A 16,455-nucleotide genomic window follows, 5' to 3' on the forward strand; every position below is an offset into this window, starting at 1 on the left:
ATCCCACTTTTCCTTGCTGTGCAGGAGGAAAAAAGTTTTCATTGTTGGCGTCTACTGCCCTATGTTTTGCTTCTGTAGTCTCCTTAATTATCATTTTAGGAAGTTCTGAGAAGAAATATAAGGTGAAGACTTTCCAGAGTTCAGGTCTACTGGACACACACAAGTTGAGCATAGTGGTGTCCTAGTACCACACACTGTACAGTGAAGACAGCAAACAACTGACATTGCATCGGGAAGGCTATTTGAGAATACAGAGGTATAGACTATAATTTTAGAACAATTTCATTAGAGTTATGCTAGAGGTAGGTACGGGGCCATGGAAACACAGAGGACAAGGGTCTGACCCAACCTGAGGAAAGGAATAGGACTTAGATTTCAGGTGTCACCTCACCCAAAGAATGAGGTGAAGTGAAACAGGCAATTAAGAGATAAATTGAGTTCTAGATGGGAAGCAGAGAACAAGCAAACACAGCGAGTTGTGAGACACAGTGTGTGGGTGGAAAGCGTCAGGTGGCAGGGACTGCCCGGAGAGGAGGTATGGTGTACAGCTGGGCAGGGGCCTTGTGCACCAATGCCAAGGAGATTAGATTTCATCTTGTGACTAATAAGGGTTTTATGATGTTTTCAGAATGTCTCATTTTTCAGCTACGTCAGTTTGGTTGCACTGAGGAAGGCAGAGCTGAGGAGAGTATACCAGAGACAGACTATTTAAGAAAGTGGTTCTTAAGTTTTTTGATTTATAGTAAGAAATACATTTTCATGGCAAAATGGGTGTGTGTGTGTGTGTGTGTGTGTGTGTGGTGTGTGTGTGTGTATCTCAACATTTTCATAAAACAATACTTATCCTTGATATTACAGATGTGGTTTGCTATTCCATTATTTTCAATTCAATTCTATATAATATTTTTAATAAAACGTTACATGCAGCCAACAGTTATAAAAACACTATTTGGGGCACTCCTACTATAATCCAGGGGAGAGCTGGTGAGTCCTGGACTCGAGAAGTATGAGTGAATTGGAGAGGAGAGGACAGATTTGAGAGATATTTAGAAAGTAAAATAAAAATATAGTTCATAGATGGGTGTATGGTTTCCAAGTTTCACTCCAGGATAAAAGTGCTTCTGATGGAGACAGGAGAAACTGATCTGCAAAGAAATGGATGAATCCAGTTTTGAAAATATTAGAACACTATCGGGCATTGGGCTTTTGTATTGTATGTAAGAGTCTGAAAATGAGGGAAGAGGTCTGAGTAGAGATAGAGTTTTGGGAATCACCTTCACAGGACGGGCAATAAAACTACTGAAGTGCAGGAAAACATCTAGAGAATGAACAGAATGAGAAAAGCAATGAGTCACATCCAGAAGACTCATGTTTAAGGGGGGGATGAGGGGAGGAAGACCGATCACGGAGGATGGTGAGAAACAGTAGCAGAGCAGCAAGAAGAGAGTGGCATCACCTGGGAGAGAATGGCTCCCATAAAAAGGTGTCGAATAAATATTTACTGAGTAAATGAATGAGGAGAGAGCTTCAGAGGAAGGGCTCTAAGACAAGCAAGGAGAAGGCAAAGCAGTTGAAGCAGAGTGTGTGTGAGAAAGTCCTACTACAATGGGTTGAGGAATTCATGGGCGGTGAGGATGTGGAGCCACCTGACTGCAGAGAACTTGCTAAAGGATCAAAAAAAGGGTCTGTTCCTAGACTTTGCTATTGTTTGGTTTTGTATTGTTTTTAAGATTGAGAGAGACACGGATAGGGAAAGAGCCAGAAGAAAAGGAGAAATGGAAGATGCGAGAAGAAGAAAGGAAATAGATGGAGCAAGGACCTGGAGCTGCTGGGAGGAGAGACAATCAGCAGCACGGAAGCAGGGGCTGACTTAAAGCGGGAAAAGGGACACATCATCTGCTGAGACCGGAAGGAGGGAGACAAGGATGGGTCTGGATGGCAGAAAGAGGATGTAAGAGCTGAGGAAGTTCCTGTCTTGACAATGAGTTTCTTCGTTGAGCAACGAATAAAATCGTTTGCTGAATGGTGACGAGCAGCTGCTGGCTCAGGAGGCTTGAGAATGGGGAGGAGGTTTGGAATAACCATCAAGGTGGCTGAGAGAGGGAACAGAGCAAGGATTAAAATGTCAAGTGAATCTCAGGATCCAGCTGAGGTGAGCACTCTTGACTTAATCGGAATTCCAGTTTAAAGTATTGTGACATGAGATTTTTTCCCCCCAGGAGTTCAGGTAAGGAAGTGGAGAAGGCAGATTGTGGAAACTGACAGAGGGATGGGTTTCTCCCAAGAGGTATAAGAAGAACAGGATGGCAAGGTAGTTGAGAGAGACTGGGTAGACAAGAAGGAGAGGTTGGGTGAGGGCTCATGTAGTACTCGAGGGAGATTGAAATCCTCAAATTAGGGGATTGCCAGGAAAAAAAATACTTTATTTCCCAGTCTCCTTTGCAGCTAGATGTGGCATGTGATGGAATTTGAGCCGAGGAAATGTAAGTAGAAGCATTACGTGGGATTTCTGGGAAGTCTCTTCAAAAGGAAGGTGCGTGCTGTTCTTCCTCCATCTTGCTGCTAGCAATTTACATGTGATGGCTAAAGCTCTGGAAATCATTCTGGACCATGGATGTAAAGTCCATAATCTAGGGACGACGGAGGAATTATCTGAAAGAACCATAGGTCCCTGACAGTCTTAGAACATCCATACCAGCTCTGGACTCCCCACTCTGGGTCTCTTTTACAGGAAAGAGATATAAAGTTCTGTCTTGATTAAAGCATAATTTTTCAGGTCTCTTTCACTCTAGCTGAACAAAATTGTAGCTAAAATAGTGTGTATATATAGCAACTGGAGCACATATAAGGCCCACTTGGAAGAGGATGTTAATGCTCCACAATGTAATCCCTAAGCAGGGAAGTCAGTAAAGAAGCGTTGCTCTTTTTAGAAGATTATAGACTGCTCTTGATTTGGATGGACAGGAAACAAAGTTAAAACTTGGACTTCATTAAATTTTTATAAAATAAAGCAAAATAAAGGCACATGGATATTAGTGGGGTTTTTTGCTTGTAACACTAAGCAGTCTTCTTTGCACTTTTTGTAAAGAGATGTATTAAAATGAATGACAACTTTAACACCCAGGATGACACATTTCCATTGACTTATACTTTTTTAATCCCCTCTCTGAAGGGTCAGAATTCCCATCAGTCAGCATAAAATGGTTTAAGCCCAAGCCTAGTAAATCACTTGTATTGCGTTGTTTTTAAAGTCACTAGCAGCTGTAGGTTTTAAGGTCAGCCAAATCATCTGCCTGGGTCACATGTGTTTCACATGTCAAGTAACGTATATGGGATCCACTCCACGCAGGATTGTACGGAAAAAGACATTTGCAAACAACTGATCTGAAGCCATGTTTCCAAACAGCTGCTATGGTTATTCGGGTTAAGGGTTACTATTGTAAACCATTTGAATTTAGGACTATGTTTCCAATCACTCAAAAAGAATATTCATTACAAATCACAAGGTCCAAACCAAGAAGTCCAGTTTCTGATCATAATGACACTCAATAAGTATTCAATCAGGATAAAAAGTAATAGTTGATAATTGTGATTATTATCATAATGAACTTATGGGAAGAATGTGTACTGGGTAGAGAAACAACACCAACCAAACACATAATTAAAATGAAACCTAGTTAAGCAGCTAAAGAGAAAGGACTTCAAGTATGGAGACTTGGTTAATCCTCCTCGAATTCTTGCTCCAGGCAACATTGACTAGAAGCAAAAGACTGGACTCCCGGAAGCTAATAACTCCCTCAACAAGCTTGAGTAATTGGTATCATGGAGACAGACTGATGGAACAGAGAGGGGATGACCTCAGATTTAAGGAGTGTAGGAACAGAAAAACTTTTTTAAAATTCACATTTTAGTTCAGAGCATAGTTAGAGATGTCTGGCTCCAACAGAGGGAAGGAAAAGGATATTGAATTTTCAGGAGTAGCTCCTCTACTGGGTTCTCCTAACAAATGGAATCTAAAAAAAACCAAAACATGGTTCTGATGAACCTAGGGGCAGGACAGAAACAAAGACACAGACCTAGAGAATGGACTTGAGGACATGGGGAGGGGGAAGGGTAAGCTGGGACGAAGTGAGAGAGTGGCATGGACATATATACACTACCAAATGTAAAATAGATAGCTAGTGGGAAGCAGCCGCATAGCACAGGGAGATCAGCTCGGTGCTTTGTGTCCACCTAGAGGGGTGGGATAGGGAGGGTGGGAGGGAGACGCAAGAGGGAGAGGATATGGGGATATATGTATATGTATAGCTGATTCACTTTGTTATACAGCAGAAACTAACACAACACTGTAAAGCAATTATAGTCCAATAAAGATGTTAAAAAAGAAAAAGAGATAATTGGCTTTGAAAAGTGGCTCTGACAGTGAATTTTTATTGAGTCCTCATAATGTTCTTGGTATGTGCTCTTCAAAAGCCCGATTGGTTTCCTCATCTTGCGTATACTCACTCGTCCTAATGACCTTTCATGTGTGAGACGTGCTGAATGAAGAAGATTGCCTTCTGACCATATAACTCCTCTCTGCAGGTTTCAAGGCTGGTGTCTATATTTTAGTAAGCAAAATTATAGTCACCTCTAAGTCAGAAGAGTAGTGCAGACAGGCATAGACAAATACCCACTCCAGCTAAGTATGGGCTCCCTTCAAGCTGGGAAAGGTCTCTCAGCTCTGAGTCACTTATACAATCGAGTCCCTGAACATGTTTCTGTCCCTAATATTTTGTTGCTCTAGGCAACCATCAAGTCTGCATGAAGACTTTTGCCAACTGGAGAGGATGACTAGCCAGGGGAACCAGAATTTTAACTCTTTGTTGAAAACTCAAAACAGCAAATGGTGTCAAGGATAGCCTCTGTCTATTGGGAAAAGCAGAATTCATACATTGATTAAGTGCATCTTATATTCACGTCTTAGGGAAATAGAACTAAAGAAAATAAAGGCAATTAATCAGAAGCATGCATTTTTTAAAATAGTAAAACACTATAAAAAGAGCTAGTTGGGTCCTTAGATATTATCTAACCTAATATCCTCATCTTATTGAAGAATAACCAGGTTAAATTACTGACCAAATGTTAAACAGGAAGCTGGTGAGGGAGCTGGAATTATAGCTCTGCTCCCTAAACCCTGAGGTCATTGATCTTTCCACAAGTTTCACAAGCCCAGTGTCAGATGCAAAATGAAGGAATGTTAATAAATCACAAGCCATCACCTCTCTTTTGTAATAGCAAATGGTCCTGGGTGAAAAGGGCTGTTTTGCTGAGATGCTGGAAGCAGTCCTAAATCTCTGTGGTTAGGTAGTGATCATCTGTTAACAGTCCCATTATAAAAGTCTAGCCAGGTGGGACATTTCATTAATTCCAAAGTATTTGGGAAGTGTTCAAGGTCCATCATTGCTTACTGTCTGAATTTGATCTTTGGCTCTTCTGAACTGTTATGACACTTACTCTCTGTGGCACAATCCTGGGACTAAGATTCATGGTACCTTTACATGTACCTATGTACAATTATATCTTGCCAAGTCCTTGGGGGTGGTGGGACTACATCTTACTCATTTATGTTTCCCTGAAGTCCAGAGCACAGAATTAAACATGTTTTTGTGGACTGGTTAAAGATAAACCAGTATTAATTTTATTAGCTCTAGGAGTATAGTAACAACTTACTTGTTCAGAGATTAATTATCCAGAAATTTATACTATTCAACACCAGTTAAGTAGGTGAAATGAACTCCAGATCACTAGTTACATGAATTTAAAGACATATTTGTTATATGCATTAAATACCCTAAAGCCTTTCCTCTGAAATGGATTGCCCCAAAACCCCATTTTTTTTTTTTTTTTTTAAATTTTTGTGGTACGTGGGCCTCTCACCGTTGTGGCCTCTCCCGTTGCAGAGCACAGGCTCCGGATGCGCAGGCCCAGCGGCCATGGCCCACGGGCCCAGCCGCTCCGCGGCATGTGGGATCCTCCCGGACCGCGGCACGAACCCGTGTCTCCCGCATCAGCAGGCGGACTCTCAACCACTGCACCACCAGGGAAGCCCAAAACCCCATTTTTATTTTGAGTTAATTTGCTCTTATTTTAGGCTCAATGCAACAGCTTGGTAAACTGGTTTGTCAAGGAGAAAGGAGCAGCAGATCAGAAAAGATGGCACTAAGGCCAGCTCAGTACCAACATCAAGAAATGGCCATTGGGAGCAGGAGATGAAAAATTAAAGTGCAGCCAAGTTGGGGGACCTCTACAGTAGGGGGGGAAAGTCCACAGATCATTAAGGGCATCTGTGAATGACAGAGAAGTATAAAAGCAGACGTGCATAATGTGACCAGAGCCACTAAAAATGATTTAAGTACATTCGGTACACGCCTTTAAGGGATTAAGAAGGAACATAACAGCTTTTAAAGATTTTTATTCCAAATAGTTAATATAAGATTATGATCCTTGGTTTTCTAGAATATTTGACATACAGAACATTTTCTCCTAAATGGAATGTAGGTAATCTAGGCACTGAGATAAATCAGGCTTCAATTCTATATTGGAATCCAAGTATCAACCTATTTTTATCCTCTATATAATCCTATATATCCCATATATAAGATTATAAATCTTCATATATTTCAGAACCATTTTACGTCCACTCAATAAAATCACACAATTGGTAGTTACTAAATCCTACACATGGGCCCTTCTTTCATCTTTCACAACTATCTCTTCCTCTTCCTTTATATTCCTGATATCCAGCTACTTTGCTGGTGTAGGGCCTTTATTGGACTTTTTTCTTGAACAGTGTTATTGTTCTCCAACTGGTCTCCAAACCTTTGATATTCTCTTCCTTCACTTTTTGGAACTTTTAAAAGTTTCCCAGGTGATTCTAATGAAGAGATAAGTTTGTGAACCACTATCCTAAATGCTTAGCACAACATTCATTTGACTCTTAAATACACCCTACAGTAGAACTAACTCCTTTAACGGCAGACATTAGATGTCTCTGATTTCTGAGCTTAGCTGCTCTTATAAAATAGTTGCCTTTTGGGGCTTCCCTGGTGGCGCAGTGGTTGAGAATTCGCCTGCCGATGCAGGAGACACGGGTTCGTGCCCTGGTCCGGGAAGATCCCACATGCCGCGGAGCAACTAAGCCCGTGAGCCATGGCCGCTGAGCCTGTGCATCCGGAGCCTGTGCTCCGCAACGGGAGAGGCCACAATAGTGAGAGGCCCGCATACCGCAAAAAAAAAAAAAAAAAATAGTTGCCTTTTAATAAATAGTCACTGTTTGTGAAAGGTGCGGCCTCCTCCATTTTCACCTTCTCCTTCTATTTATTTACCAACTACTTGCAAATTCTTAGGTGCCATTTCTTCCAGAAGACCTGTATCTTGCTTTGGATCTCCAGCAGAGGGGTACTCGCGTTTTCTCTGCTCTTCTTGTAGAGATGCCATTTGATGCGTAAGCACAAAGACACAAAGATGGTGGGTAGGAGTGGCTCTCTTAGCTTTAACTTTTCCTTGTAGGGAAGCACCTCAGGGGATCTGTCACAGGTATAAATCTACCCTTCTTTGAAGGTCTGATTTGAAAGCAAATTGGGCTACATTCTGCACAAAAGGCATTTTAAACGTGCAGGTGTAACTGCCCCAAATAACAGCAATACTTTGAACATTTACAGAACGTTTCCTTGAATGATATCAAAACAATTCAGCTCATAAAGCCTCAGGAAGATGGTGGACAAAATATCCAACTAATATATAAATAGGGATTGAGTGCATTAACTCTGCTGGTTTTTGGTTTCAAGTCCCGAAACAACAGGAAATGTAAGTAGTGAAAACTAATATTTTTGGCAAGCCGCCTTCAAATGGCGATATCTAATTTTGAGACTCTTCTAGAAAATCTAATCCTTTTTAAATGTTTGCTGAATTTTTGTTACCAATTCACAGACACTTATTTGTGTTCAGAACCTAACAATTTTTTTTTTGGCCTTTAATTTGACCAAGTGTTAGCCTCTATTTGATGTTCTAAAGTAAGGAAAACTATTGAACAAATTAACAAAAATGGACTTCACCTATGGTGAGGGAGAAATTAGTTATCTAATTGATTTTTTAAAAAATTGAAGTATAGTTGATTTACAATGTTGTGTTAGTTTCAGATGTACAGCAACAAAGAGTCATATAAATCTGTTTGATTCTTCTGGTTAATATTATTGAAATGTGTATCTTTGTACCATGTTTCTCCCAAAAACCTGAGAAATCTGATCTTTTCCTGTTTTCCCCTTTCCTGGCTTCTTCTACCCTTTTCCCTCATATTCATTGCCGTGAGCCCAAGACTTTCAAAATTCAGAGTGGGGACTGGGGTGCATTCCTATTTTCGTGTATTTGAAATCTGTTGTAAAGTAAATATTTGTTATAAGTGAAATATGTCTGAGGACTGTTTATCATACTATGGTTTTTATTTGGCTTTGTCCTAGCATATTAGTTTAAAATTTTTTTTTCCCCATTTCAATGGTTTCTTTGAAGTCTTGTTTTGACCAGCTGCTGAGCTTTTTGTGGCTGTCCATTTACATCACTTTAAAAAATGGTACATAAATGAAATTTGAACAAAATGAACAGTACTTTCACATTGTTTCAAAATCAAACATGTTCCTAAGGAATCTGATTTGTGGCAGATGGAGAACAAAACCTTCCAGAGGGAAGGCTGTTAAATGAGTCTTAATTGCCTGCACATGAAAATACAGTGACTAAGATTGTGTGCACAATTAGGAATTTAAACACATAGAAAAGGAAACAGGCAGACATTTTTTCAGGCATAGCTGGTTTCTTATGAACACAGACAACAGAAGAAAAGTTAGTAAGGGAAAGTGCTTTTAAGAGAAATTCAATTGTTTTCTTTACTTCATTCTTCCTTATGTCAAGCTTCCAGGTCTAAAGAGGATTCATTTGCCTCTGAAACTCACTGATGGAAGTGTCACAGTACACTCAAGAAAAAGGAAACGTTTATTCAAGAATTAGCATTTCATTTTTAGTTTCTCTTATGTGCCAGATACTAGGCTCGGTGCTTATGCATCTCATTTAATCCTTATTGTAACCCTCTGAGGTAGGTTTGTTATTACCTATATTTTATAGATTAGAAAGTTGAGGCTTACAGAATAACTTGCCCAAAGTCAAATGGCTAAGAAGTGGCATAGCTAGAATTCTCTGTATTGATTCAAGGAATCCAAAGCCCACCCTCTTACAATGCCTAGCTACACCCCTGGGAAAAGATATATACCTTTGTAAGAAACTAACACTAAGGGTGGCTCCATTTCCGGTCTCAATTCTGTCATGCCTTTCTGGTGTTGGGTGACGTGGTGTGGTGAGGTTGGAGGAGAGGCCAGAGTTGGTCAGGTCTGGGGAAGGCTGGATGCCGGAAAAGGTGTAGTGAGGAAGGTATGACTGGTCCTGGGTGAGGGGTAATGGAGATGGCGGTCAGGGCTGAGATGCTAGAGACAGAGGCCAGGGCCTGCTGCAGGCTGGGTGGCTTCAGAAGCTCAGTCAGAGTGTGAGGTGGAGGGGTGTGGCAGGCAGGTGGCAGCATGTAGTCAGAGGTCAGCACCTCCATGGCCTTGGAGGCAGCAGCCGTGGGGCAGTGAGGTGTGGCCTGACTGATCCTGTCGTGGCACATGACACTCTGTCTGTCTAGCTTCCCAAAGCCTGGGCTTGGGCTCTCCTCCTCACAATGACTCTGACTTTCCAAGTGGGTAGGCTGTGCAATGTTCCACAGTGACCTTCCATTGGCCTTCAGAGATTTCAGCCCATCTCATCCCACTGATGGACCTAAATGCCTTTTCTCGGGGACCTCAAATTCTCCTTCAGATTCTCTCTCCTGGGAAAACCTGCACTTTCCTGGAATGGAGATATAGAGGCTGGTTCTAAGGGGCCTTTGATGAGTGCCAGTGTGTGGATACTCTTTTCTAAAGTTCAAACAATGAACCTTCATATGAATTTAGAATGCCAGCTCCTTCATACGCTGGGGCCTACTTTAATGTTGTTCTCAGGAAGTGGAGAGGCTTAAAAAATAATCCTTCTCTCTCTATAATCCTGTATCCCTTAAAGTAAACCTAATTAGGTGGTGACTTATTAGACAACAGTCCATTTAGATGACTATTAAACAAAGATCAGAGGAAGGCAAATTATTCCTTACTTTGATTCCTACACTTGTGAGTAAACCAGAAGCCACAGACCATGGTATCCTGTCTAGATCTAAGCATAAAGGAGGCATCAATAAATGGGTGTGGATCAAATGATCAGGAAGTCACATGATTTTTGTGCCTTCAGAGGAACTGAGTTCCCAGGGATACATTAACGAACAGGTACCATCCTGCATCCCTAAGAACCTTAATATAATAAAGAGCAGGTTACTGAGAAATATATTAGTAAAATAAATAGTGGATTGAGGCCACCCCTCTTATTCCACTATGATCAATAATTATTTTTGGCCTGCCAGCACTTATTTATTTCCCCTTTCTAACAGCACCCTAATTTCTTTCAGGAAATTACTTGGCATTTCCATTAGATAATCCTAACTATGAAACAGCCTGCAATGATCAAGTGCTCACTATGTGCCCATGCATTGTGCTTAGTTTTTCTTTAATATCATCTCAAATAATTTTCACGAACTCCCTAGGAGATAATTACTATTATTCTGCCCACTTCAAAAATGAGGAATTTGAGTCTTTGGGAGGTTAAATGAATCGTTTGAGGAGAAACATCTGGAAGTGGCAGAACTAGAACATGAATCCATGTAATCTGGCCCCATCACTTAGGCTCTCACCCCTACATCCTATTACGTGGTCTGGTGAAATAGCCTGATGCCCTGTTCTCCTTTAGCCAAGGCCCAAGACCCAAACTAGACCCACTGGACCCCTTCACTGGAATTTGACTTAAACAGAGTAACAAAAAAACCTAAAGCAGTTGCAGGGATCTCACTTGATTATTCTGCCATGAGATTTTTTCCCTTACCTTTTGGCTTTCTACTACTCTGAAGATGTACTGATTCCTTCAACTCTGATCGTCTAGCCTCCCCACTAATTCTTAGGGAATTGGGAATTCTCCCAATATTCTTCCACTAAATCCCATTTTGCTTAAGTGAGCAGAGTTGGTTTTTATCTTGCAACCAGAGGATCACTGCTGATACACTGTCATCGAAGGCAGGGTTATAAGCCAGCCTAGGAGAGAATTGTATGGAATCCTCAACGAACAGGATGCTGAAGCTCTATAGGTGCCCAATAATAACTGAATAGAGGCAGTGAGAAATAATAGTGTGACAAGTGCCAGGCTCATTTCCTCTGCTGACCGTTCTGTGGAAATGATGAGGGGTGAAGCCCTTTCCTGGCCAGTGGGCTGGGACATAACAGCCCTCTCCTTTATCTATGGCACCTTCAGAAGTTTCCAGTGAATGGAACCTGGCTGTGAGAACCTGTAGAAACACAGACTCTATGAGGTGTGGCTGAAAAGTAAAAAGGACTCCTAGAGATGAGACCATTTCCACCCCCATAGAATTCAGAGGAAGTTATCTCTTTCAAAGTATCAACTGGGAAAACGTGTGTGTGTGTGTGTGTGTGTGTGTGTGTGTGTGTGTGTGTGTGTGTGTATACTTCTCTCAAATGCCTCAAAATTGTCTCATCCCTTGGAGTGGCTACATTTTTAGAATTAGCCTTATCCAGGCTAATCTGATATCTTATTTGGTGACTAAGGTTGGTAATCATATTGGAAATGATATTTTTGGTCAAAAGTGAAACATGACAGTAAACCAATAAGATGGCTTTTTCTTGTATGGCCTGTAAACTGTCTCTAAAGCCATTCCCCCAATGCTTTTCTCAATGGCAACAGGGCGAAAAAAGTGTACGGTGTACAAAGATGACGACTTTGAGGGTCAGCATGAATGACACAACCAGACACTGTGACAAAACATTTACATGGATTGTCCTGTATGTTCCTCAAAATCAGGAAAGTATTATCACAATTATTATTGTTGTTGTTATTATTAATTTTTTTTTTTTTTTTTTTTGCAGTACGCGGGCCTCTCCTGTTGCGGAGCACAGGCTCCGGATGCACAGGCTCAGCGGCCATGGCTCACGGGCCCAGCCGCTCCGTGGCATGTAGGATCTTCCCGGACCGGGGCACGAACCTGTGTCTCCTGCATCGGCAGGCGGGCTCTCAACCACTACACCACCAGGGAAGCCCTGTTGTTATTATTATTCCACGCTTTTAACAGAAAAGACTCATGGCGTTTGAGTAACTTTTCTAAGGTCACAAAGTGGGTTAGCAGCAGAGCCAGCAATGAAACCCAGACCTCCCGACTTCTGAGCCCTGCTCTTATTCCTCTATGTACGTTCTGACTTGTACATCAAACAAGAAAACCAAACATACAACATTTTGAATTTTTTTACAAAATTAAAACCTGCTGGAAGAGGAAACCTAGATCTCTTTCTACATAAACAATTTAAAAGAGCACAGTCAGTGCACAGTCAGTGACAGAAGAAGCATCTTAGAGACCGTCCGTCACATCTTCCTCAACCGAGGTCTCAGTTCCCTGACCCATCGTTTGCTATTTTCCTCCTTGGTGACTCAGAAAATCTTTCTTTTACTACTCTCACTCCTCTACATTCTTGTGTTGCTAAGTTTTCCCTAAGTTCCTCAAGTGGTTTCCCAGACTTTTTCCAGTCTCTAAGCTAAATCACACTGTAGACAGCCTTCTGGCTCTCTCGGAAAACGATCTCAGCCTGATCAATTTCCTCCTTCCTCCCTTTCTTCCTACTTTCCTTATTTTATCAACTCATTTATCCACTCATTTACAAACCCTCTGTTTTCTATTTACTTAATGCTCTCTGTCATTCAACAGATCACATTTTATCTTTCTAAATTCCACAAACCTCTAGGATAATGGTCGTAAAGCTCGGTGGAGGTATCTTGTACCTCACTGGGTCCTGAGAGCCCAAGCAGAGTCTTTCACATCCAAGTGACTGAATGAGTGAAGGAGCAAACCCATGAATGAAGTTCTCCACGTGGACAATTCAGTGTGCAATATGCAAACACCAGAAACATACCCGGAAAAAAAAAAAAAAAAAAAGACGTGAACATCCATTTGTTTTGCTAGGCAGGTAGAAGAAAACAGTCCAGTGAATTAGAAATGCTTTCAGAGTGCCAACAGGGCCGAAAAATAACCACAAAAGAGAAGATAGCGCATTAAAAAGCACTGGATATGTAGACATCAGAAATATCTACTGGAAGTGCGTTTGGGGCACAGAGAACTGGGGAATGTCATGGCTAGAACTGGTACCCAGGCAAATGATAATGGAGATGAAGAGCCTACGGTGAGTCTACACACAAAGAGAAGATGAATATCACCCCATGGTAGAAACTGTTATCTCAGGGGTTAACAGTGACTGGCCCTAGAAGCAAGATGAGTGCAGAGGCTCAAGCACTGCCCTATCCCGAACCTTCTGACATCCTCACTGCTCACACACACTGTGGGGTCCTTTCCTTGTTGATGCTCCTGCGCTGGGCGCTCTCACACGGGCACTTCAGAGGAGTCAGGAAGAGAACTGTGAGAAGGGAAGGCTTGAGGACTTCCACCCCACTAGCAAAAATCCTTTCCTTAGCTTATACAACGGACTCCTTAGGGTTTCCCAAAGGGTTGCTTTGTATTCACAGATCTAATCCATCCTCCATCCTACCCTCCATTCATACGTGTTCTGTAATAGACAACATAGGTTCATTTTCTGCTGTCTCTTCTAGGAAGAAAGAAAGGAAGGAAGGAAGGAAAGAAGAAAAAGAAAGAAAAAGAGAAGAAAGAAAGGAAAGAATAACTTTGGGGAGAAGATGACAGCAGGTTGTGTGTGTTTCTGTGCATGGATCAATACATTTTAAGGGAGGGAAGCCTCTAGGTTCTGCCTTTGAGTCATACTTAATCTACACTTTGTCATTTGAAGCTACATATTGAATTATCATAAGGTTGAAAAGAGATTATGCATGTAGTCTTTAATAGATATCAAATGTCAGAAAATGTTAATTTTTATTAATATTAGTATTAATAATAGATCCAATTTTTAAAAAAGCATTTTCTGAGATAGTGAAAGAAAGAATGCTGTGAGTGAAATCCTCATTTATTCATAGAGTTAAATAATTCAGTGTAACCCTCAACTAGGAAAATTTGGGAAATTAGACCCAAATGAATTTTCATTGTTTTGCCCTACCACAGTCTTGTATTTGAGTGTGCCCAGGGGAATATTTTTTAAGGCATACATGGGTGGGAAGCCCTTTGTGGATAAAGGGAGTGACTTAAGAATGCAGCTTTTGTTGTTTCTTTCTCTCTCTCTCTTTCTTTCTTTTTTTTAAAGGAGACTTGGTACAGTGTGTGAGAGGACAAAAAGAATACAGTTACTAAACATAACATTTCCCAAACTCACTCCCACCCTCATATGCAAACATGGACATGATACTTCATTTTCTTCTAGGAGAGGGGCAAGCTGGCCTAATTAAAATTTGTATACATTTGGAGAGATAACAGGGATGATGGTCCAGCTGATGATGGCCATGATGATGAGGATGGCACAGATAATAATGTTACCTTGTATTTCCTTTGCTAATCGCAAAGCACCTCACACATATTATCTTGTTTATCCTAGGCTGCATTGTTTGTTGGATGGGGGGGTGTGGGTGTCACAATATACATTTTCCAGAAAGACAATGATTTTCCAACAACTTTCCAGCAACGCAATGTCAACACTGTCCAGAGCAGCACTCTTGCCTACTTCCTTCGGTATCCCATTATTCTCCCAAATTTGGCTGATTCGCTAATTTGGAGCACTTGTTAAGAATATAGATCCTGAGCCTTATCCCAAAGATTTTGTTCTGCACTGTCTTGGAACCTGTTTTTTCGTGTTTACTTTCAAGGATCCCTTGGGGGTTCCTTAGGTCAAGCAGGATTGGGAAATGTTGCATTTTTCTAACTCGAGGTGGTGAGGAAGGGATACAGGCTGAAGGGGACTTTGGTGACTTTAATGCCTCTATTTTCATGGTAGCTTTTCTGATCGATTGGAGGATAAGAGAACTGTCTTGTCATAAGCTCAATAACCACCATGAGTGCTGCCCTATCCAAGGAATATTATTATCGGAAAATACAGTGAATGCTCACTGGGGCACAATAATATTGAAAGATCATTTGGCAGTGTCTCATTAGTACCTTTTCTAGTGAGGAGAGGCAAACAGAAAACTGATCTGAGAGATAGTTACAAGTTTGTCACCAGATTCTATGTAAAATGGGCCTTTGCTAGTTACCAGTCAACATCCCAAAATGTCTTAAATTAAATACAATATACATAATTAAAATACATGAAATGTGTGCCTATTGCTTAGAACTTCAACATATATTCTTTAAATTTGGTGCATTTTTCTACATTATAAAATTTTTCTCATGAATAAGTTATTTAAATTTTTTATTATGGAATTTTTGATACTTAAATAGAACTCATATTATTTAGCACTTGGGTTGTTTTCAGTCTCTTGTACAAATGCACAATGCTTTGATGAACACCTGTGTGTGACTTCATTTTTCTCTTCTTTTCCCTCACTTCTCAATCTAATCACCCACCAGCTTTCTCAACTCTCTGAAAAGACTTGTGGATCCATTTCCTCATCTCCACCCCCAACACCACCACCCCAGTTCAGATCCACATGATCTTTAGTGGGTACTTGGCCTGTAACGGCCTTTGGATGAGTATGAGGCTGCCGCTAGTCTCTCTTCCTTTCAATCTGTTTTCTATGCAGCTTCCAACATTGTCATTCTAACATATATACTTAGTGTTCCTCTGCTTAGAAATGACTGATGATTTTACATTGCCCGTTATTTACACTGACTTCTAATGCTCTGCATGCTACTGCCTTAATCTACTCTTGGAGATCATGTTCTGTTGCTCCCATAACACTTTCAACTCTTTTCGTTCGTTACTGTCCCCAGTCCCCTGAGCTGAACCAGGACTCACTGTTGTTGGTCCCCTGGCATGAGGTGTTCTCTTTCTACCCATATGGAGAACTCCACCTTCTTCTAAGTTCAGCAGGGAGCTTCCTCTAGGTAGAATCACTTGCCCTCTCCTTCAAATACATATATGTATTTGAATTTGCTTCAGTCGTGGCACTTAGCTTGTTAATTATTCATGGTTCTGTTCGGTGTCCCCATGTGACTTCCTTGAAGCCAGTAGTCACCTTTTACTCATCTTTTTATTTCCAACACCTACCTTATTGCATGCCACATATAAGGTACACAGAAAATATTTGTTGACCAAATGTATAATAATGATAATAGTAATAATAATAATAAAATTGAAGCAATAATGATAGTTAACATTTGTTGAGTACATTCTGGGTACCAAGCACTATGCTAATCAC

The 16,455-nt window shown here is 40.9% G+C and overlaps 1 protein-coding gene and 1 long non-coding RNA gene across 11 annotated transcripts in view; one reads left to right on the forward strand and one right to left on the reverse strand.

Moving 5' to 3' along the window:
- Positions 1-16,455, reverse strand: part of PDE4D (phosphodiesterase 4D) — a 1,495,323-nt gene that overhangs the window by 170,683 nt on the left and 1,308,185 nt on the right. The window lies entirely within an intron of this gene.
- Positions 1,414-14,378, forward strand: LOC136794003 (uncharacterized). The gene is made up of 3 exons (XR_010840152.1): positions 1,414-2,152; positions 12,081-13,382; positions 13,807-14,378. It is a non-coding gene; the product is annotated as an uncharacterized lncRNA (long non-coding RNA).

The sequence above is a fragment of the Kogia breviceps genome, chromosome 4 (genome assembly GCF_026419965.1).
Source record: "Kogia breviceps isolate mKogBre1 chromosome 4, mKogBre1 haplotype 1, whole genome shotgun sequence".
Lineage (NCBI taxonomy): Eukaryota > Metazoa > Chordata > Mammalia > Artiodactyla > Physeteridae > Kogia > Kogia breviceps.